This window comes from Athene cunicularia, assembly GCF_003259725.1.
Source record: "Athene cunicularia isolate RWA chromosome Z unlocalized genomic scaffold, athCun1 chrZ_part2, whole genome shotgun sequence".
In the NCBI taxonomy this organism is placed as follows: Eukaryota; Metazoa; Chordata; class Aves; order Strigiformes; family Strigidae; genus Athene; species Athene cunicularia.
Genome location: NW_020799143.1, coordinates 7,919,233 through 7,943,075, shown reverse-complemented (window position 1 = coordinate 7,943,075; position 23,843 = coordinate 7,919,233). Strand labels below are relative to the sequence as shown.

Sequence of the window (23,843 nt, the reverse complement as noted above, 5' to 3'; positions counted from 1 at the left end):
CTTCACAGTCACTGGTTTAATTGTTAACCTTCTTATTGGTAGAGAGTTTTGTGCACTAGGACTCAACCTGCAACAATGCTACCTGCTTCTCAGTTTAATGCAGTTTGAAAAACTGTATGTTCTACCACACTACTAGGTGTCTAGAAACAGATGTTGAAAACACAGTGAACCACAGTGCGTGTGCTATCTGGAGTCTTAACTACCCTGTGATTTTATTGAACAAAAATTAACTGTCCAACTCTTCCTACCTGGCTTGATTCCCACAATTGATGAGAGCACTCTATGCTGGTTTAGCAAGTAGCTACCATAACAGCAAAAAACCTTCCTAAAAAATACTAACAACGTAACAACCACACCACAATCCTCCCCACCCCCAAATGTGGGTATTTCTTCTTTAAGCTCAAAGCCAGACAGCATTTGCTGCTTACTTCTAACTAGCTTTCAGTTACAGTTGTACACTGTGACCTGCTTTTGAAACTCTCTTATCTGTGAATTGTATTAAGAACAATCTACTTTATCAACAAAGAAAGTGGAAAACCTGTTCTGAAAGAAAAAAAAAAAACACAAAAAAACAGCAACCAAGAACATGTTGAATATGAAACTAGATTTGCCATTTGTCACATACACTGTGTTTATAGAAGGATGAGGTCTCTGCTCAGTTGTCCCAGATGTGATTTCATGCACAGTCATTGCACTGCACTTAATCCATTACCCATGTGAGCACCTCAGGAGGCACCACGCGTGGCTGTATGCAAGGGAGCAGACTTTCACAAGCGGAGTAGTGGTACCCATGCCAGACAGGAGTTCACGCAAGCTAAGTCTGGACTAGCTACTAAAATTTCCACATACAGACATGATCCAGAATCACCTAAACCTAGAGCATGGCCCCTCACCAAGTATCTGTGCCCCACTTCTCACATGCTCTGTACCTCACCCCCTGCATGGGAATCCATATGGAAAAGGGGATTGATTTGTGTGTGGTTAATGGCTGAGCATCAAGAGCTAGCTCAAACGTTGTTTTTAAAATACCACAGTGCATTGTATTGCATTGTATTTTTAAAAGACTACAGTGCATTGTATTGCTATCTTGCATGAAGGAACCAAAGGTCATGTCAAAAGTAAAATAACTATATCTAGGTTATTGCAACAGCAACATCAAAAAACACCTACACCTAAAAGACATATTTTCTTGTCTTCTTATTCTAGGAACTTCATGCATGAAATGCATTTATGGGTGCAGTGCTCTTATAAAATATTTAATTATTTGTCAATAATTAGCACATACTACCTCAAGAGAAGCTCAGAGCACACAACCAACTCAAACACTTTTGTATGATGCTTTTGTTTCGGATTTACAGACGGATTCTGTTTCTCTGAGGGAAAAGAGAGGTGCCTGTGATGAACACAGACATGAATTTCTCATTTAGTTGATGCCAGCTAGATAGGCCTCTATATATTAAGTCAATATTTTTAATCACCAAGAGCAATTAAGACATCAGTGCAGTGTTTTATCCAATGAATGAAAAATCAAAGTTAAATTACAAAGCATAAACATGAAATCAGCTATCTTACTTATCAAACATGGCAGTTTTTTATTTGCATGGTCACACTTTCAGAGGATAGACTGAAGCATAAAAACACCTTTAATTAGGGAAAAGTTTATTATGCCCAAAAGCACAAATGACATTGTTGATATAACTGGGTAATTACACTTCTGAAGACAGGTTTGTAAATCACCACTCCTGTACTCCGACCCAGCCTCCAGATCCCCTTTCTACTCTTAACAAAGATTTAATCAATTTAACCCAAGTTAAATGAGTATATAGCTTAATGGGAAAAGCTATAGGGAAAAAAAAAAAAAAAAAAAAAAGGAAGGCTGTTATCAAAAAAACCCTTCCTAGTTTTTTTTCTAAATTGTAGAACAATCTCAGTAGGCAAGTGGTGGAAGTTCCAGCACATGAGTCATTTAGTACTAAACTGTACAGGGCATTAATTGAAAAAACAAAAGAAAACCGCACACATGAACAGTCACATCTTGGCGAAGCAATTAACAGATGAATGAGCAGATCTTTTCCATTTCATTTTTCTTAATGATTCTGTGGGAATGAAATCAAAAGGTCTTTAATGTACATTAAAAAACTGCATTACCAAAAAATAAAATTGATTCAGTAAGCATTTAAAGGCTTGGCAAAAACTTTGAGGTCAAGGATCAAGCTGGTAAAAGAACTGCAACTTTTTTTCCTGAACTTAAATACTGCTAGCATTCCAACAGAGGCATAACTCTTCATCTCGGGCCATGATGACTGCATTGATATAATATGTGAAATCAATTTTGTGACAGGATTGTCATAGCAAAGGCTGGCAATTACTGAATTAATGTAAAAAATTACCATGCATACATATAAATATCTTTGAGTATAATCCATTATCATAAATTGTATTGCTAAAAAAAGACAACACTATTAGGAGGCTCATGAGGAAGTCTCCTGACCTTTTCTACTCACATGTGTGGGAAACTGAGGCATAATGACAATATTATTTTATAACTCAGCATAACCAAGGACATTCCTACTCAACTTAGTTCTAAGCACATGCATTTCCACTAATTTATGGATTTCAATTTATGTTTTCTCACAGAGCTAGGACATTGAAACTGCTCCGTGATGCTAAAGACAGAGGGCAATCCTTTGTCCTAAAATACTGGCCAACAAATATTTATTAGTTTTTAGAATTCTGTATGTTAATCTTTCACCTTTTTATGAGCAGGCATTGGAAAGAACAAGTGAAAATATGGTATCTTCTCATATAAAGCAACAGGTCTGTTTCTCAGCAGAACTTTTTCTGAACTCTGCCCACAAAAATCTTAAATTGCCATAAATGGCCTGCCTTAGAAAAAAAAAACAATGAACATACACTGCTGCTAACTTTAATCTGTGATGAATTTAAAAAAATCCCAACCTTTTACATACCTGTCTTGCTATCTGCTTTCATTGCATTCTAGCAATGTAACCATGAAATTATATATTCAGACTGTATAATGATGAAATCACAAAACTGTTTTTAAAGGAAATCTTTTCAGTTATACAATGTTGCTACTCAGGGTAAACATAACAAGTGGTCTTTTGCAGGTCTGGCAGTAATACAACACGTTGGTTCTCACCTGACATTATCACTTCAAGAAAAGACTAGTTTTAAACCCTCCTTAGGTGAGAAAGACTGACTGTTTTAAGCTATGTTATGAATATATTGCAGTAGCTGCAGTATCCAGATACTACTTCTCTACTAGACATGCGAAATTATAGTATCCACGTGGGGAGTCAGAGTATGATACCTATCAACTTTTATGTACTTTTAGGAGTTTAATTTCCCCCATGTAAAACTCATCTCCTGTATTTATAAAAGGTCTGCAGTATACTCAGCAGCAATTTGACAAAACATCATTGTACAACCTTCTTAGAATTCCCTAATGGGTACAGCAAGTCTTTTCTTTAGGTAACATTAATATTTCACATAATTATCAATGTTGCCAGATACATGCTAGGCAAAAAAAAAAAAAAATCCCAAAAATATGAACGAGAAGATTTGCCTTCTTTGCTACAATTAGGTAACAACATGGGACTAGAACTGTGCTGGATAGCACTTCACTCTCTGATGCTTATTAACAGAGGTTTGCATAAATCACTAGAATTTTATATTTTATTCTGAATGGATTTTTGTATAATAGGATTTTAAAATGCCTTATCTTTTTCCGATGATACAGACTTTATACTTAAGGCTTGAGACTACAAATAAGAGGCAAAAAAAAAAGCCTTTACATAAGACAATTTATAGAAGAAAAATAAGCTAAAGAAACAAAATACAGTTTGTAAAGAAGGCTGACTTACTAATGCTGACCTATAGAGGTTACCTGGAGAAACAACATCCTGTTTACTGATGTACGTATTTTCTATTACATCACCATGTCAAAAAACTGCATGTCCTTGCATGATTGCTCCATACAAGATCGTTCTTTGCCAAGCTCTATTAAGTTGGAAGAAGATTCATATTTTTAATCAGCCAAAACATCAAATAAATACACAGTTATGTGATCGGTTGATTTGTGGCCACTAATACACTTCTACTGCTTTGATATTTAGCCAAATTTTCAAGGGTTTTTTGTTTGGGTTTGGTGGGGTTTTTTTTGTAAACTAAGGGGGGAAAAAAACCCTGAAGTTTGAAAGTTTGTTGTGTAGACAAATGCCAGCTAAACCAAAGACAGCCTGCTTTAGAATTTCTAGACACAAAAAGAAATGGTGATAAACGGTCTGGTGGTTCTTCCAGTCTGAAGAGGCCTCTGCAATGTTATTATCCACTACTCTACCCAAAGAGACTTTTATGTAATAATTTAACGAAAACTTAGATCTTCAATGTCCAGCCTGTTTTGTGATCTATTTTTAAAGTAGACATTCAGATGCCACTTGAAGAAAACAAATTGTGGGGAATGCAGTAGTACCCTTAGAAAGTTACTCTGACGATTAAGCGAGCTGAAAGTATGCCCCCCCCCTTCCTTTCCATACAACTCAGAGTTATACAAACACTTTATCATTCGTCCCCCTTAAGTTTTTCCTCCCTTTCTCTCAAGGAATATTTTCTAAACTTCCTTACTTTTCAAAAAGGCAAGATACAGGGAGCAGTACAAGTAAACACCTGGAAGGTGTTCATGTGGGGGAACATAATGCATCACTTGGCTTTTACTATTATTTTCATTATGTATGACATTCCAAGACATACAATATACTGTTTTCTTCTTAAATAAATTAATGAAGGCTTTGTACAAGTTTTCCCTACTTCACAATCTACCTTGACATTTTTGCCATGCATGTATTCTATTTGTTTTTCTAAAAAAGTTTTTTAACAAATTCTGTTGGTCTTGTCTATGTGTATAGCTTTTGTAGGATTATCTACCTGATACAGCTCAAATTTTAAAGGAATCATGATATTGGAGTGGCAGAGGAATGAGGAACTTAGGAAGGTGAACCCCAAAATGGTAAACTTCCTCCTTAACCCTTCCCTCAAGATACTTGCACTATTATACTGCTGTTAAGGCTGAAACTGGTAATAGCTAGTCTTGTGCACCTTTCATCTTTCTGTGAGTATCTCAAATGAACAAAGTAATCACCCTCAAGGTGTGTCAAGCTGCTAGATACTCCGCCTCTAGTATTTTTCCTCTTTGTGCTGCCTCTGTCCTCCCTTCAGTACTGCACTGTGAAGTAGCATGTTGAAACCTGGGGACAGTGGGGATAGGAGTCAAAAGTTAGAAAACAAAACAGAGAGAATAAACCAAGCAGCCCTTTTCTGCTGAGTCCACCTCTCACATACAGCAAAAGCGAAAAATATCCCCTCAGAGTAATTTGAACTAGGTGCTTCTTGTTACAGAGTTCTTTTACACTTATGTTCCCAGAACTTTTGTTGAAAGAGGAGGCTGTGCTTCCTGCTCCTGCCCTGTGTTGACCAGGTTTCCACACCAGCCCAGCACGGTCTTCAGACACTGCCCCCACATACTTCCTGCTTTCTCATGTCTTCCTCAGGAATATCTATACTACTATCCTCCATGCACACAGATGATGAGGAAAAAAGATGCATTAAATACTGCATTTTGTAATGGCCAAAATAGTACCTACTTACAGGAGATGATTGGAGTGTGAAATAAAATCTTATCACTCTAAGATAACACAGCAATGAAATGACATTCTTTTTCCAATTGTGTGCACTTCAATTCCACTGCCATGTTACCCAAGAGTATTTGTTTATCCATACTGAACACTTTCAAGTACAAATTTGTGCAGGAGGGAATGCAAAGGGAAAAATGAGATTATTTGCAAGAAAACACATTTGAAAATAGTATGCACAACTGTGGTATGGATCAGAGACATACTGTCTCCAAGCAAACTCATATTATTTTAGTTATTTATCTGCTTGCAAACAGGTAAGGAAAGGAAACAAAACACACACACACAACATATTGCCCTCTTCTTTCCAACCTTCTGATCTAAACAAAACCCCTAATAGAATCCTGAAAAATAAAGTGTTTTGACTGTGATATTTCTCACGATCACTAGACACACATTACTTCTGTTGATAAACTTGAAAGGTCCTGAAAAACAGAAAAAAGTATCCAGTGCTTCCTCACTATGAAAAAAATGCTGATGCTGCTGCACAGAGTAAGAATCTCTATAAATATAATCGTGAGAAACACTTGAGTCTTCACATCAGTCAAACCATTTGCCCACTTGAAACAGGGAAATGCAAGTTCCTTTACTCAAGATCAACTATGGAAGTTTTCCAGACAGCCAACATAACAAGCAAGCTTTTTGTAACACACGTGACAAAGCTGTAAGGTAACTGGCAGCATCAACCATTGCAGCTCTTCGTATCAGGAAGGTCAGTCACGTTCTTCCAAGACCCCTTTTGTAACTACGCTGATGAAGACTGGCAGAACAAGCCACAGACACTGAAGTGAATTACAAAGCTTAGCTCATGATGGATTTAACATCACATGCTTCCAAGTTATAAGCGTGAAAATAACCCGCTTTGCTAACACCACCTACTCTGTTCTTATTCTGCTCTTTTGACAGGTAAAGTTAGTGAATCAGTTATTTTTCTTGGCAAATACTTAGATAATACTTAATACTTAAATAACCCTTTCCAGCAAAAGGTCTGGAGATGAGTCACTAGAGTTTTGCTGGAGGGTACAATCAAGTCTGCATGTAGAACTTATGTAAATCAACTAAAACAAAATGCAAGCAGCAACTATTTTGACTAAATTGTAAAGCAGTTGTTAAGGTGACAATTCAGTTTGCATACAAAGTTCCCCTATTTTGAATGAGATCCTATCTCCTCCAATGCCACAGAACTGTTTTGTCTTGGGGGTGGGGTGGGACACACCGAACGGAAGACGACACGGACCTACACGATGACATTCTCCTTGAATCTGCAAAGAAAGATATCCCATGTATAGCTGCAAACAAACCCCCCAAAACTACACATTAATTCCTTTGCCTGGAATAACTTTATTTGAAAGTTAAGATTAAGGTGTAAGAATTATGCATTTAGATAGAAGTTACAGTTTCTGCTTGTTTTTCCATTATGGTTGCTCTTTCTCAAATAAAGGGCTGTTAACATCAAGCTCTCCAAATCTGTAACTTTGCTTTCACTAGCAACTTCTGCAAAGACCACAAGATACAGTTCTTAAATCTAGCATTTAAGTCCAGCCTCAAAACCGATCCCAACCCAAACCATTTACCTTATTTTATTCCACCCCTCACAAAAATACAGACAATTCTATAATTTGAGACTCAAGATGTCTCCAAATATTTTATAGATGCCAGACCTTTCCTTGGCACTTTACACCAAGCCAACAAATACACCTCATGAGGGAATATGTTCTTGCTAGCTTTCACCTTCAATCCTCTTTCACTGTTCAGGCTGAATACAGAACAAGTGAAGGAAGAGGAAAGAGAAAAAAAAAAAAAGGAAGATCAAGAAACTAGTAACCCATCTACAATCAAGCTCCAGTAAATCTTGTAATATGATGTTGTTAGAGCTTTCCACCCAGCTCCTGTGCAGGACATTACTGCCTGTGTAGCAGAGTCAGCGGAAGGGAATGTGCTCCTAACTTGCAGTTGCCCCAGGTCAGTATGTTGACCTGATCAAAGAACATTCATCACATCTGCTGCTTCGTTTGCTCTGGGCTCTGACTCACAATCAGCCTGTAGCACAGATGTTAGAGACTGAATATAGCAGGTTAGAAAGTGGAAGAGAAAAACAAACGAACAGATCTGTACCCACCTTGCTTCTGCATTTGTCAAAGTACTGCAAAACAGAATAACCAAACTTTCCACATGACCATTCTTTGTTACAGGAACTAGATAAACATGATGCAGGTAACAACTACTTCCCTGGCACTTTGCTGGCAATGCGCATTTGCTTCCTAAGTGGATTTGATTTCTCCTTTTTCTCCACAAAAAGAAGGGGTGATGACTCATGTGCAAGGTTTAGCATGAAGTCCAGATACGGCTGCGATCCTTTCACATAGCATAATCAGTCACTTCCCCAAAGCCCTCTTTGTCTTCCACTCAGCCACAAATCATTTAGTTTAAGGTATTCATTATACAGTTTCTCCCTCAGACGCCCCCTCTCCCCCAGACATGCAGCCAGAACTGGGGCTGCTGAATCACTATTGACAGCTGGGTAATTAACAAAGTCTACTGTATTCATATCAGTAGTGTTATCCCAATTCATTCATAGAACTTCCCATGCAAATAGACTGAATTGTCCCATTTTACAAATGAGACGTTTAACATTCATTTCTCTAGAAAACATCTGTCATAATAAGCATAACCACTTTAGAATGCAAATCTTGCAAATAGTCCCGTGAATATATATACATATATATACACATTTTTAACAATAAATTAAGTTTCTCAAACTACTGCTTCTTTAAGTATTCTATCCATCTATACTATAAAAATCAGCTTAAACAGAATTTGTCCATTTTCTTTAGCTGGTGATGATGAATTGTTCACTGTACCAAACAGCACTATGAAATCTCCAGGAAATACACTACCAAGTTAAGACTTGATTACTAGTGTAATCACCAAGAGATTTAAAAAAAAAAAAAAAAAAAAAAATCATCAAGGATTTTTACTACTTGTTACAAGAACAAACTTACTGTGTTATGTTCAATATGAGAAATTCCTAAAGCCCAAACCAAGAAACAGGTAAAATTAACAAACACAGAGACTAGCAAGTCTTATGTCATTAATTTATCTATGTACTAAAAAACACATACACAGACTTCAGTCTAAGGGTTAAAATTAAAAGAAAAAAAAATTTGTAGGCAGAATAACGGACACACAGTTTCTTCTAAATACTACACTACCAGTTTAATTTGCTCATCTTCAAATGTGGCCATGCTCCGCTGGGAAGCTGCCCTCATTCTTTTCTCCCAGCCCTTGTTGCTAGGGTTGCAGCTGCACGGCCCATTCCGTTGAAGCGCATGTCTTTGTAGGGGGGCACAAAGGGTTTTATTATCTGCCTTCTTCGAGCAGGCATATCACTGCCAGAATGGAGCATTCCCCATTCTCCCTCCACCAGAAAGCTGCCAGGCAACCCCCGCTGCTCCATCATGACCATTTACATATGAAGAGCTGCAGAAGGCATGGGGTGCCCTTGCCCAGCTGCCTGCCACCACCACAGGTTGCTCTCCTCTAGGGAAGAGTCTTCTGAAACTGCTCATTTATTATCCAGTCATCTTTACTAGCGACTTGGCATGAAGATCACACTGCAGTTCGACTGAACAACTAGCGAGATGAGATTTGTTTTTAAAATCAGTAAGAACTAATATTTCTAATCTTTCGGAAAGAGTTGTGTTCAAAAGTCCAGGCCTTTTCTGGGACATACATATGGACGACACAAAAAAGGACACAATATCAGCACACCATGCTGTGGTTTACAGTGCTATTCATTCACACTTGAATCACCTTCCCACAGCTTAATTCAAATCTGTATTGGCATTAATAGTGGATTCATTCTATGAACATGTTCACACAGTTGTGCCACTTGTCAAGGGGAGAAGGACATGGGCAGTGTTTCCATTTGGAAAAGTTAGCTAAATAAATTCAAAATAATTAAAAGCTAATTGTTTCTTGGACTGGTTTTGGTACTATCTTGCTTATAAATACCAGTATATTGTCAGTAATTTCCTATAAAGTTGTTTAGCATTTCCAGTGTTAGAAGAAACAAAACAGGCAAAAATAACTGGTTTTCACTTGGGACTCCTCTTCCTCAGGGAAAAAAATTCATTGTTAAACAGCAGAAAATGAATAAAGAAGACACAGAAATTAACTCTCCATGAGAACCCTAAGTATTAATACATAACAAGTCATAAAACTTTTTTGAGGCTATGTGCAAGTAAGTGGTTTACAACAGAAACTGAAAAGGTTTCATGGAAAGAAACCTGAAGTGATAATTAAGTTTACATTAACCAGCATATGCAGAGAGTACATGGGGTGCAAAAGTACTGTCACATAGCACCAGGCTATTACACAACAAGAGATGGAAAGGAAATCACAGTTTTTCTAGGCATTAACTAACTATCAGACTAATTTTTCACTTAATGTTATCAGATCAGTGGTCCTGTACCTGAAGCGCTGTCTCTTTAGCAACATTTGAGAATACATTTGGGATTTGTGCCAGCTCTCAGGAACCCAGGTCTCCATAGAAGGAGATAGGAATTGCAGCATTTGTTGCCCATAAGACTGCCAGAGCATCATGGCAAGGTTATGCATTTACCATACCTCCAAAGAGTCAGTGGATGATGACTTCCAGATACAGTCTGAAATTAAAAGGCTGCAACCTGTCCTATGAGCTGACATGGGACTAGTAACACAAGTAATGACCTGATATCTAACACTGGAAGTACCACAGACAGAAGTATGATATTTTGACTCTATGATGACAAAGGCCATATGCTGACAGTCTACTCTATTTCCTAGTAACCTTTTGAGAAACAGGTTAGATATTCCTTCATGTGTTTCCTCTTGGTACGTCTGCTGAGGTCTTTGAGCCCCATGTAATTATTTCTGAATGGGCATGAAGGAAGGCAGAGATGAATAAGCTTAATTTCTGCAGGAGAATTTCTTTAAAAGTTTGCATTTTGAAAAAAAGCAACACATTTACAGTTAACTGTTCCAGTTCTGTGTAAAGCATTTAATAACCTGGGGGGCGGCACAGCAGTCAGGAGTTTAAATAAAGAGATCCTGAATAATATAAGTGGAATTATTTGAGGACCATGACTCAAATACATCTAGTGCAACAGAAAGTTAACTGTTCTTCTAATCCAGAATTTGTGATGCCTTAACCTACAATTGTGGGCATTCTTGTATGTCAATCTCTCATAAATATTTAAAGTAGGTATGTAACAAGATCAAAAAAAGCTATATGTACTAAGATTACTTGTAATTCTATGTATTTTAATACTTGTTTCCACCTGCTCTTTTACCAATCCTGATCTCATACCTCTCTCTCCATCTCCTGTTGTGTAGCTCTCCAATTGAGATGGTAGAACAGCTGGTAAGAAGTAGTTAATTTTGTGTTAAAGACACATATTTGCTAGATCCTAAGGAAAAAAAAAAAAGCAACAATAAAACAACACATGTATTCCACATTAGGCAACACACAAGCCAGAAATAACTAGAAGAATAAAGAGGGGTAAGAGTCAGAGGAGTGGTAGAATAACACACAGTGGTGATGAAATAACTTCAATTTTTGAATATGCAGTTTAGTGAATAATGCTGATACTCGTCAAAAGACTAATCTGCTTTTTACATCACTAGTACATCCATTTCTCAACATCTGACATTAACTAGTATCTGTTTATATTACATTTTTATATAGACAGACATCTCAGGCATTACAGTTGCTTTAGTGTGATGCGCACAAAGCTATCACCCTCAACTTGAGACAAGACTTCAAAACAAATGCTGATTTAACTTGCTTTACAATATACTGACATCCCAGACAGTTGCAAAATCTAGACAACACTAGTAACACCAGTAATAACAGTCAGTGCATACCGGTCATCAACTTTCTGTCATTAATTCTGTAATGGTACTTTGATGGAGAAAGAGACAAAGTGTTTGGGATTTTTGTGTAAATTCCAAAACCAGTCTAAAATACTTTTTTCCACTTCTCGATTAATATCTTATTTTACTACAATACTGAAAATGCAATATCTCAAAAATTAAGTGCTTTCTAAAATGTACAAATACTAATAGCAGGACAGTGAAATAGTGAAAAGCCTTTCATAAGCTTTTCTGACAAGTTACTGCTCTTAATTTGTGAAGTGATAGGCATTTCTTCTTTTTGTAACTGCTTGTTATTAATAACTGTGTTACTGAACACGTCTGCAAAACATAATCAGTTTCTGCAAAGCAAACTATTATTTCTGGATATATGAGAATGCATCTTCCTTCTAGAGTATTCTCAGCTATCTGAAAAAAGTAGTGAAAAAAACAAAAAACCACTTCCACACTTGAGGTCAGCTTGAACTACCAAATTAGTAATAGTTGCAGTGCTACTCAACTGTAGAAGTTTCCAGTAAGTAAACACTACGTGACTTTGTAAAACTTAGATGGAAATGAAAGTACATCAGCCTCTAGAGACTGGAACAAGCACATGCTTTTGTTATATGTCCCAAAACAAACTATAACAAAGTCAGACTTTTCTGCAACAAGGGTTTACATCTGTGAATCTGATGACTGTTTGCAAGGGATTACTAGCCACAGCAATGCAATATATTAGGTTAACAAAGACCATGCAAGAGCCTCCACTGCTATATTAGTGACTTATGCCAAGCTCCTCATCCTTAAATGGCACTAGTCATTTTTTTTCAGAGCTAGCAACTTTTCCCAAAGCTTTTAAAACATAAGTACTTCACTTTCTCCTGTGCAACCCCACGAAGGACTCCATAATGTAACGTTATCCAGTAGCCTTCAAATCCTAGATCCATCTAACAGTATCATCACAGCAATAACGGCTACTGTAGTTATTCTGAGATACAAGTAGCTGAAAGGAAGGGGAAGAGACATAAAGTTAACAGGAAAGGTTAGAGAGTTACAGTGGGGGAAGGAGAGAGGGAGAGGAGAAGCAAGGGAGGGGAGAAGCAAGGGAGAGCAGAGCCAAAAGAAACTATACTCATGAAACAGGCCTGAACTTTATATACAATATTAAATAACTGAGGGGGAGATTAGTACAGGAGATAATGAGGAGGTAGATGGAGAGCAGAAGAAACAGGGTACAGAAACAACAGAACCATTCTATTTATGGGAGAACTCTTGTTGACAAAATAATTTTCTACACTGGCTTATCTGAAGGTAAATAATGAGATTTTGACAGTAAATCATAATTTTCTTCTATGGCAACTCTGTTAACAATGAGAAATTTCAGCGATCTTCCATGAGTTTGTTTTCCTTACAAGTAATAACATCTTTGTAGAAACTAGTCTGGGGATCTGCGCTTTAAAATCAGCTGAGACTACAAAGATTCATGTCACAGTGGCTTTTCATTTACTTGTTAAGTCACCATCCACTAAAAGGCAGAAGACATTCAATACAGCAGCAACCCAGGTTCTTGTGGCATCTCAAGTTAGGAGCCTTATTTTAGAAGCATCTCAAAACACAACTGGAAAGTAAGGTAGCAAGATTTTCAGAAGAGTCAAGTAGCCAGCAGTTTCCACTCACAGCCTAACAGATTTTTGAGAAGCAAGTGCTACAGATTTGGCTTGCTGTTTTACAAATCAAGCAGGCCCCCACTCCCTCTTCTGCATAAGGAAATTAACATTTTTTCATATACATGTATAGCAAAAAACTACCACCTACACATTCATCTTTAAGAGAGATTTCACATTTCTAACTCACCGCAGTAAAAGCATCTTCCCCCACAATACTGTCATTAACTTGAAAAGAATACTCTTTAAAAGGGGGCTATGCTGGCATCCTCACTTTTTAATTCACTCATATTAACTAAAAAGCAAACAAACCCCCCAGTAAAATCACTGCAACTCCCCCACCACTATTTTCCTGCCTGATTCAATTCTAAAGCAGTATTTCTCTTCTACCTGTCAGTGGGATTTAATGAAATTATGGCTTCAAACTCCTGCACAAATGAGTCAATGTACTCCGGACGTACAAACTCAGTTCAGCCTCCACACGGTTAAAGCTGGTTGACCCAAATTGACTGGCAGAGTAACTGTTGACAAATACTTAGAATGAAGTCTAATAAATCAGCCTCAAAAGAATGGTATGTCATACATAATCCAGACAGGGAGAGGCGTGGATCTACTACACAACATGAATAATGGAAATATTGGTCTGCTTACACTTCCTCCAGGTTTACTTAGTAACAGATAACATTCCTGGTAGGATTAATAACAGGGAATCAAGAAAGACTAGATGGATTAAAGATTGATAAACATTTCAATACAAAGAAAGACAAGATGCACTTCTGAGCTGCCTCAGTCAAAAGAAGAAATCAGATTCCTGAAAAATACTGCAGCTACTAGCTCATGCCTAAGGAGGCAGGAGCAGCAGGAAATTACTTTGGTCATTATATTTCAAAAAGAAAATGACATCACAGAATGGTGTCTTGTGGTAAGCCTAATATGATTTGAATGAAGTATACTCCAAGAAGCTAGATCAGTGTCTCCTGGACACAGAGTAGCATCCAAACAGCTCAGTCAAACCACAACAATTCTGAACATAAGTAAACTTGCTGACTGGGTGACTGTGAAGCTATAGAAAGGAAGCAAGGCATCTGTGAAATCTGCATATCCAAAGCTGACTGTTAGTAAGATTTTCAAGACAGTATTTTGAATCTATGTGCCAAAGTCCTGAATAATGCTTAGTAGAAAACATCCTGCTTTCAAGGGACATAGCTTAAAGTGCTTTTTCTATTGAGTACCTACTAAACTGTACATAATGTTGAAAAACAAAGCTAGAAAATAATTCATTCTGTGTCCTTTGGTCTGCTGTAGCAACGGTTGGTCCAAAAGAAGCGATCAGAGTAGAAGGGTATTTTTGTGTGGCAAAGGTGAACCTGAAACTTAAATTGGGCCATTAGCAAAAGTTTGTTCTTACTTCTTTGCTTCTTGATACAAGATAGTTAATGTAGGAGAGAGTATTATCCTGTTCCTTCTTTTGAAGAAAATGAACAGGTGCCATGGTTAGAAGTTCCAGATGGAATTCAAGAACATGATTTAGATATGGTAAAGGAAACAGATCTCCTCCATTTTTGTTTACTTTTGCATCCAGTCTGCTGGAAAGATCAGATTCTTAGACTTCGTATGAGCTCCTCCGCCTCTGAGCTTACTAGATTTTAAATATCTCAAGTAATTTCATGCTGTAGATTAGGGTTCCTTAATTCCTATAGTGATCTAATTTGACTATATAACACATGCACACAGTCTGGAAGCTTTTCTGAATGGCTAGGTGTTGCACATTGGAGGGTAACTACAAATCTGATGTACAGAAGACAGACAGTAAGCACAACAATTGGTGACAAGGACTATTAACACCCAGTCTGGGGTCTCCTGGAAAATAAGACACCAACATTCAAGTAGTCCCAGTACATTTGTCCTTGGTGTTCTCATGCAGACAGCACTTTGTACTGATCATTACACACTATGTCGGCTTGGGGCATTTTCTGTGGATACATGATTATTCATGGTGGTAAAAGCCAGAATTACACTCTTAGGGTTCTTAGGCTTTCTGCTTTAATTACAAAATGACAGATTTTTTTCTTGCATAAAATCACATATAAAAACAAAAATATGATTGCAAATTACAGTGTGTGTAAGAGGGCAGGAAGCACATACAGGTTTTTCAGGATGCACACTGTACACAAGCTTAGCCAATTTAAGGAAAAGATTACGGTACATTACTGTACTTCCAGAAAGAAAAAAAAAAAAAAAAAAATCTTACAAAAGTTCCCAATCTGTTAGAGATACTTAAAATATTATTATAAAGTACATTCTGTAGCTAGTTAGAAGTCTAAATATAAAGTGTCAGAAATTAAAAATCTCTCAGGGTATATATTCAAGCATTTCAAACTACTGTAACTGAACATCATGCAGGTGTACTTCCTAGCATCATTTCTTTGTGGGCCTCATCGTTTCCTTCCCTCACCCATTACGCTGCAGGATGGCTTACCCACAAAGGAGGATAAACGAGTTTAAGTGTCTAATTTAAGCAACCACCAATACATCCAACACACTTCCCATCCTACTTAGTGTTTATTATTCTCTTCATACAGGCAGGTGTAATGAAAGTCGATTTCTGTGACAGCAGTTTTCTTATTCACGGTCTTTGATTCCTAGATTTCTTTTGTTTTATGGTTTCCATTGGCACTAAGATTCAGTGACTTTGTACCTCATGTTCCACTTTACTGTAAAAAGTAACAGCAAAAGTTGCACTGTGGTCTTCTGCATTAATATTGTTCAATGAGATCAGCTCTGTTCTACTTCAAAATGCAAAACAAAATATTTCAGGATAAAAACCAATAGTCTTTTAAAACCTATGTGGGAAGACACATGTAAGAAGCTGAATCAGTCACACAATCCACCCTCACCCCAGTGATCCTGACCTGTTTAGAATGAAGGAAGTGGAGGACAGTCAGATACGAACACGGTACAAGAGACAGCAGTAATGAAATGTGAGTATTTGTACAAACAGGCATCTGAAATGCAGTAAGAAAAGAGCACAGTTTTGCACCTGTATTAATTCAGTTATCCTACGTGATTAATGCAATGATCAGAACTTGGGAGTTGCAGGTCAAAGTTAAGCTAAACTGAAAAACAGAAGTCCTTCATTAAACAAAAATCCAACAGCTTAAGTGAATTTTTTTCTTTGCCCTTAAAATTTATAGCATATATAAATTTCAGTTAAGTGAATTAAAACTTCCCTTTTTGCCATTGCTGCAACTTCGTGAATCAATTATTAAACTGAGAACTAGTCATATGGAAATGATGAAAAGCGTGGTGAAGTCTGAACACTGGCTTACACAGGAAACAAATCCATGAAAATCTCTCTCAGAAAAGACAGCCCATCAACGAAATTTGAAAACCATCTACTACAAAAGAAAGACATTTCAGATTTTGAAGACATGCAGGCTTTTCTGTGGTGGTATCCAGACAGGAACACAACACATGAATAGTCTGTTAATGTTTTTAGGCTAAGACTTCTGGCTGCAGAGGTGTACTGTGGAAGTCTTGCAGAAGCTTTTAAGTGCTAAACATGAGTGAAGTAAGGGTTCCTTACAACAAGTAACATTTACTGCTTACAAGTAAATGTTACTTGTAAAAAGTCATTTATTGCTTTAAAAGCATTTATGTAAAATTCACTACCATTTTGACCCTACCTCCAGAAGGGAGACTATTTTTTCCATCTTCTCCCTCGCCCCAGTATTCTAGACTTCTAATGAATTGACAAGTAGAATGAAGAAGCTAAGGAACATTTTTTTTTTTTTTCTTCCAAATTGTTCTGCGTTTGCTCTGAGCAGTTAGAAAGTATATGTTTCAGGATATAGTGAGACCAGATGAGGAATATACTAACCATGATGAAGAGCCACAAGCCTTAATGCCTTCTCCTTCACATGACTGGAAGTACATCCACCCACCATGTGGTCAAAGTCATGCGACAAGAAATGTGGTTATGTGAATGAAGACAGAAGTTCAACCAAACAATTGCAGGGGGGCAGGGGACAGAAAAGTTGCAGGGTTCTAGGTAAAGAGGCAGCAGGGAGTGGCCCTGGTGCACTGTCCTGTATCACTGTCCTACTAACAGTTAGTTTGAACCTCAAAACAAGAGAAATGAAGAAAAATATTAGGACTTCAAGCATGGGTGGTTTTTTGTTTTATTTTTAGTCTAGAATAGTACATACTATAAGATGTCTGGACATTTTACATTCATCAATTTCATAGCAGCCAGCAAGGCAAGTCAGGAAGGCTATACTTCTTGACCTGTGATTGAAGATTCCTGCAGACAACCCTGGAGCATGTAGAAAAAAGGCAGACAGCAGGCTGGGAACACCCAGTGCACTTCCACTTGTTTCTGGCACAAGAATGAAACACACATATTTTTGCACTGTGGAGCTCTCTTTGCTCCCTTCCTCCCCCTGCTCCAGGAGTATCATCACTGACTGACACCAGTGCTGCAGAAGTCCTATCTTCCTGCATTAGCTGTCATCACTGTCCGTGCCCTCCTCCTGCTACTTGCAGTACAGCCCTTATTCTCTTCCAGTAGTAAATATTCCTCCGCTTTTCCTCTCAATCTTCTTCAAACTGACATCACCACCTTTTACCTGACCTTATTACTCCTACATCTCCTACCCAAGTGCCTGCCTTTTCTTCTCCCTCTCCACCTATCTCCGCAGGGTGGATTGTTTGGGTTGTGAGGTTTTCAGGGGGTTGGTAGTTTTTTAATTTATTTTTTAGATTACCTGATTGGTAATTACCTATTTAGAATTACCATTTCCTTCTTCTCTCCCCCCTCTCCTGACAGACCCTCGAGGACAGAAATTTCCCATCCGCACACTCCATTCTCATTCTGCAATGAAGTGTTTTTTTTCCAGAGGGTGAGTGTATAAATGTCTGGGGATGCTCCTCAGGCACAACAGCAAGAATCAGGCCACAGGGCCATGTGGGGAGGCTGCAGCTCCTGCTCCCACTTCTTTGAGGTGCCACTCACACTTTCAGTTTCACATGTTAGTAATAAAACTGCCTCCTTGTCACACACTTCTCCAGGGTAGATTCATGTGCAGACTCTTCCTTCACCACACTCTCTGGCAGAAAGATTTTTACAAGTAATAGTGAAATCAGAGATGAAAAAAACAGGTGTGTTCATAGAAAGGAAGTGTACAGCATGAAGGATAAGCCCAAACATGTCTGGTATCTTCAGTCATAGTGAAAACACTTCAGAGTTCTCAAAGGAACATGGGGGAAGGTAGAGAGAATGAAGGAAACAGAAAATTTAATGTTAGCCATTTACCAATTTTAAAATGAAATTCAGCATACTTTGAGTATTTTTAGGGTAAAGCATCAAATTTGATTGCTACTTGACTTACATACTTCAAGAATAGTGTTCAGAAGCAGAAAGAATAAGGTAAAATAGATATTTTACATGTAGTACCTGAGAAATGAAACAGTGCTTTGCAGGCTTTGCTCTCAATATGGAGAACAGTGCAATTGTGTTCTGCAAGTTACACCTCCTTCTAAGGAAGACGGGTAAGAGATTTTTACACACACTTCCTGTTCCCTAACAGACTCTCGCTCCACAGTTCATTTGGATTTTTAAGACAGTAAAATATGAAACAGTAAAGGAAAACATTCAAGTAGAATTTACAAACTTCCAAAATTAAAAGTTGCTGTACAGAACTGAGCTCACAGAAATGAGCAGTAGTTTCAAAGGTTTCACTGTTCTGTCAGTACTCATGTAATTCACATAAATTAACCTTACATCAGTGCACTGCAATCACATCACTTAGTAAAGTTGAATAGGAATAGAGCTATCCAAGAATTAAGCTGGAGGCTAATTCAGATGATTAAAAACACTGGCCATTCATCTACATTATTTAACACACCAAAACACATGTACTTAATGGGAATTAGAAAGTAGTAAAGTCAAGATGTATGTGTCCTCCAAAACTGAGTAAACCAGCATAAGCAGTACCAAATGATATTAAATTGCAAGATAAATTATTAGAGCCATGAAAGGTATGACACAAAGAACACGAAAGGAAGTTTGTCATCTTATTGAAGAAACAGGTATTTGAGATCTAATTAGAAGCCTTACTTTGAACAAAGGAATAGGAATGTTAAATTGACATAAAGTAATTAGCAAATTAATCAAGAATATACTTCGTTAAGAAAATTAGGGAAGGAAATCAATCTAGATAAAGTATATGTGGTTGCACATACCATGAATATCAGAGTCTAGTCTGTTGGGGCAACAAGACAATTTAATGCTATCAAAAATAATTTGTTAAATTACTTGAGGGTTGCAAAGTACCTGGACCTCCTGTCAAAGTTAGTAAGAGTTAGATATGAATATTGACCAATCTGGTTTTATTATGAGCACAAAGGACATTTGCATATCATAATTCTGCTGGGCTTCTCATCAGGGGGTCATGGCCAGGGAGGCACTTGAAATAATGCCTAGAATTCATGAGAAGAGCCGTGAAACCAGATCCAGTCTACTTCAGGTTAAAATCCTTATCATGCTTTGATGGTTTTTGTACCACAAGGAATATTCATAGATCTGTCATCTATGTCTACCTCAACATTTAAAGTGAAAAGTAAACTGACAGTATTGCCTACCTGAATTTTTCAGCTTCAGTTACTCTCGTCCTTCCTTTAAGCTGCAAGTTATTCACTGAAGAGATCCTCAACTCTATAAAGAGCACAGAAAGAGGGAAAAAATGGCGTAAGTAACTATCTATTACAGCTCCTAATACAAATTAGTTATAACAAATATAATGTAACTTCATGTTATCAGGAAGAGAACAGCTACCAAGAGTAAAAGAAAACGGCTATCAAGAGTCAGGAGTTTTCTCCAACTCTTTCCCTTTGCAGAGCACCACAGATGTCAGAACACTTGAGCTACTATTTGTGAGTGAATTAGAGGATTAGAGGCTATCTTGTTCACGGCTGTGTTGGAAGAAACCTTCTCTAACTTGTGCACTCTCAAGTGCTCTGTATTCTTATCCTAATATGTTTACACACTGTTTAAAATATATATATAGTTTATGCGTGTATATATATGTGTGTGTGTCATAGTTCAAGGAAGCAAGTAAGGAGCATGGGTTCAAAAGCAGTAACTACTTAATTTTAGCTGCTCCCTTTGCTAAGGTCAAACCTTAATGTTATCAGGAGCTGGTGGGGACGCCCTAAACCAGATGTATATGCCAGCATTTTTGTGTGCAAGGTCAGTTAGATAATCCTTCTTATTGATCAGCCTTCAGATCACTGGCAATACCAGGTAGTTCAGGAAATAACTGGTTTGTACTAAGTGCCCAATTAAAAATGAAGTCTCATGACCTGTGTGAGGTTAGCAAACAAATCTGTTACTGAATTATTGTCCATGACATCTGCTACCAAGTTCAGCAGTTCTCAGTAAAAGGAAGAATGGAATACAAGCACTGCAGGCAGTAACAGAAAGGAAATTAATTCATTAAGAGCTGGCTCTGAGCAACAAGAATCACTGCTTTAGAATCTGCTGTTGAAGTAGCAGTGGATTAGTTACTGGTGTTAAACCTGTATTCAGAAAGAAAACCCCAACAAACCAGAACATCCCTGTATTCAGAGAGCATTCACCTGTAATGACAAACTGTCACGATAGCATTCATATATCAAAATGGGCTTCAGAAGAGACAGAAGCTGTGAGAAAATCTGCAAAGTCCAAATAATCCAGTTCACACTTCAAACGCTCATGTGAAATAAGGTAAAAGTAATAGTAAATTAAATTGTATGCATCTCTTCTCTTTGGTAGGGCAATATTTTGTAGATTTTATTTTAAAACGAAAACCAACTCTCTTCTACACTTGAGCTCCCTGGTGTTTTATCTTTCACAATACATAGCAAGACATTTTCTTGCCAGCTTTCACTGAGAAATTGTCACATTTCAGCCCTTCCTTGCTCACAAACTAAGGAACTGAGTCTTCTGTTTTCTTCCTCAGACTGATGACATAAACCAGATTTAAAAACTAAAATTATTTTTTATCTCTACCCTGTAGTTTTCCAGAAAAGACTGTCAGAAAATTTATTGACTAGAAACAAAGAGCTGAGGCAGATGAGAGCAAGTAAAATAGGCTATAAATGAAGAAAAATGGTAAATCAAGGTAAGATGTCAAGAGACAGCTTTGATCACCTTTTTTGTTAGGATAGAAATCTGGGTGGTCAAAAAAGAAAGACTTCACAACAATGGATTACTAAGAGGAACAGTACTAGGAAGCAGCTATAACTCCCTTTGTGAAAATAACGTTTGATGACTGCATAGCCCTGAAAGTGACACAAGGAGAGCAGCGAATAAGATTTGAGTCTCCTTCCTTTGGCTAAGGAGTCAGACAATAGTCTTTAGTTACCTCAGAATAATGAAGAGGAGACAAAAGTAAACTTTAATTGACAGAACAATAAACTTGACAGACTATATAAAAGGTGTAGTGCTGTTTGATGAAGGGCTAGAGAACTACAGGTCCCAAGATGGGACATGTAGTCAGAGCAAAGCAGGAGGCTATCAACATAATTGCAGAGACACACAGGGAAAACACTCCAATATCATAATGCTCAGGCTCCACATAAACTATCTTCAGAATCCCTGTAGGTAGAATTCTGACAATTTTTCTTTCCCCTGGTAAAATAACTGTATCACAATAACCTGTTCCTCAAACAAAACAGCTGAGCAACCAGCTAATAACACATGGCACTGCACTGGTTGCCCAACAAATTCAGTAAGAAGGCATATAAAATCCTTAAAGCCATCAAGGCAAATATGCATTTTCAGAGTAGATGTCAATTTTGTAACTGAATTTTCACTGAAAGTTGGCTACCTTCTAGGTTAAAGACTCTGTGGACAATATCTGATGTACATATAGGAGAACAAATTAATTTAACTGTAGTTAAACATGGACCTCCTCACTCAAATTCAATGCAACTGAAATCAAAATGGAGAAAGATTGGTATTAGTAAATTTTACTGAAACTGAGACAATTATGCACCGTGAAATGTTAGCACAGAGTACCATTAATAGCACACATAACATCCTAGAAACGTGTAGACTGCAGTTCTCTATAAAGCCATTTCAATATGTAGCAATATTTATACAAATGAGGTAACAGTAGATAGAACAGTATCTATATTTACGACTTTTAAGGCAAATGTCTTCCTCCACCCCTCTCCTCAAAGAAAAATAGACTAACTAGAATGTAAATTAATAACACTTTCCTAATCTGTAGCATTAGAAATCTAGGGTCATGATGATGTAAGAGCAGCAGGACAGAACAATGAACTTGTACAGTAACATTTTAAAAAGTCAGTCACAAATGAGATCTGGACCAGTAATTGTAAGTCATTGTGTCACAGCTGTCAGATGAATAAAGCCTGTAGATTAAACCCACATTCTAATGGACAATTTAATTCACACAAACATTTCTACAAATGGTAGACTTCTGGCTTGAAAGGCTATTAAATGTACTGGCATAGAACACCAGCCAGCAGCGTGGAAAGAACAGTTGTTTGCAGGTACTGCCAAGGCACACTACTAATCCATCTGTAACCACTTTCTATGAAGTCTCGACAGCATATTGCAGACTTGCCCACATCACTCATTCATCAGAATGTCAGTTATAAATAGCAATTGTCTAAGTGTTAACATTTTCATGAGAATTTGAAGCATTGTGCTCTTCTGAAACTCTGTTTTCAGAGCTAACAATTCAGTATACTTCCTGTATTTCTAAATAATTACTGATTTAACCAGCTAGAAGATGTTGCAACATTAGCATTCAATTTCATCATTATCTGGACATTATGTGCTCAGATGACTTCTTAATTTACTTATTCCATCACAGGTTAAAAATCATGTTATCATTTTTGAGAAGTTCAGTATAAAACGTGTATGAAAACAAAGATGACAAACCGTGAATCAATATAAATAATATACAGATTACCTTAGAAAGGTGAAACATATCAATTAGTACAGTACTTCTACTGAAGAGATGCATATTCTTTTAAAGAACTTAAATGCCAAAGAAGTCTGTTGACAGGGCAGCTACAAAAGTGTCATAATCATTAACTGATTTGAGAAAATTAATGCTGTTATTACTAAGTGTATCAAATACAGAGAAAAAAAATCATTAATGACGCCCTGTAGCATTTTCCAAGTTGTTTTCTGATTACACAGAACAGACTGAAATTTGACAAAGAACTTGAAAACACTATATATGTTAAGTGTAAGACACAAATGCATTTTTAAATCTTAGGGAAAAGTATTTTCTAAGCTAAAGAGGCCATGAGTTTACCATAGATGAGGAGTTAAACAGCCTGCAAATATTCAGGCCTTTGCATTAAAAAAATAATAATAATTAAAAAAATCACATTGAACACTGAACTTCAGTTTCACCAATTTATCCATAAGAAAATTATAATCTAAACTTTATGGATTTTGTTATCTTCATTAGAACACCTTTTTCATTGTTTTGCAAGCTATTAAAAGCAGAAACAGAAAAAATACCAAAAGATTAGTTTTGCAACTGATAAG

General features: G+C 37.2%; 1 protein-coding gene across 1 annotated transcript in view; it reads right to left on the bottom strand.

Moving 5' to 3' along the window:
* Positions 1–19,984, bottom strand: part of CDC42SE2 (CDC42 small effector 2) — a 69,934-nt gene extending 49,950 nt beyond the window's left edge. The window contains exon 1 of the mRNA XM_026866420.1: positions 19,910–19,984. The gene's annotated coding sequence lies outside the window, so the exon portion shown is untranslated. The remainder of the gene's footprint in view (positions 1–19,909) is intronic.
* Between the last annotated feature and the right edge of the window lie 3,859 nt (positions 19,985–23,843).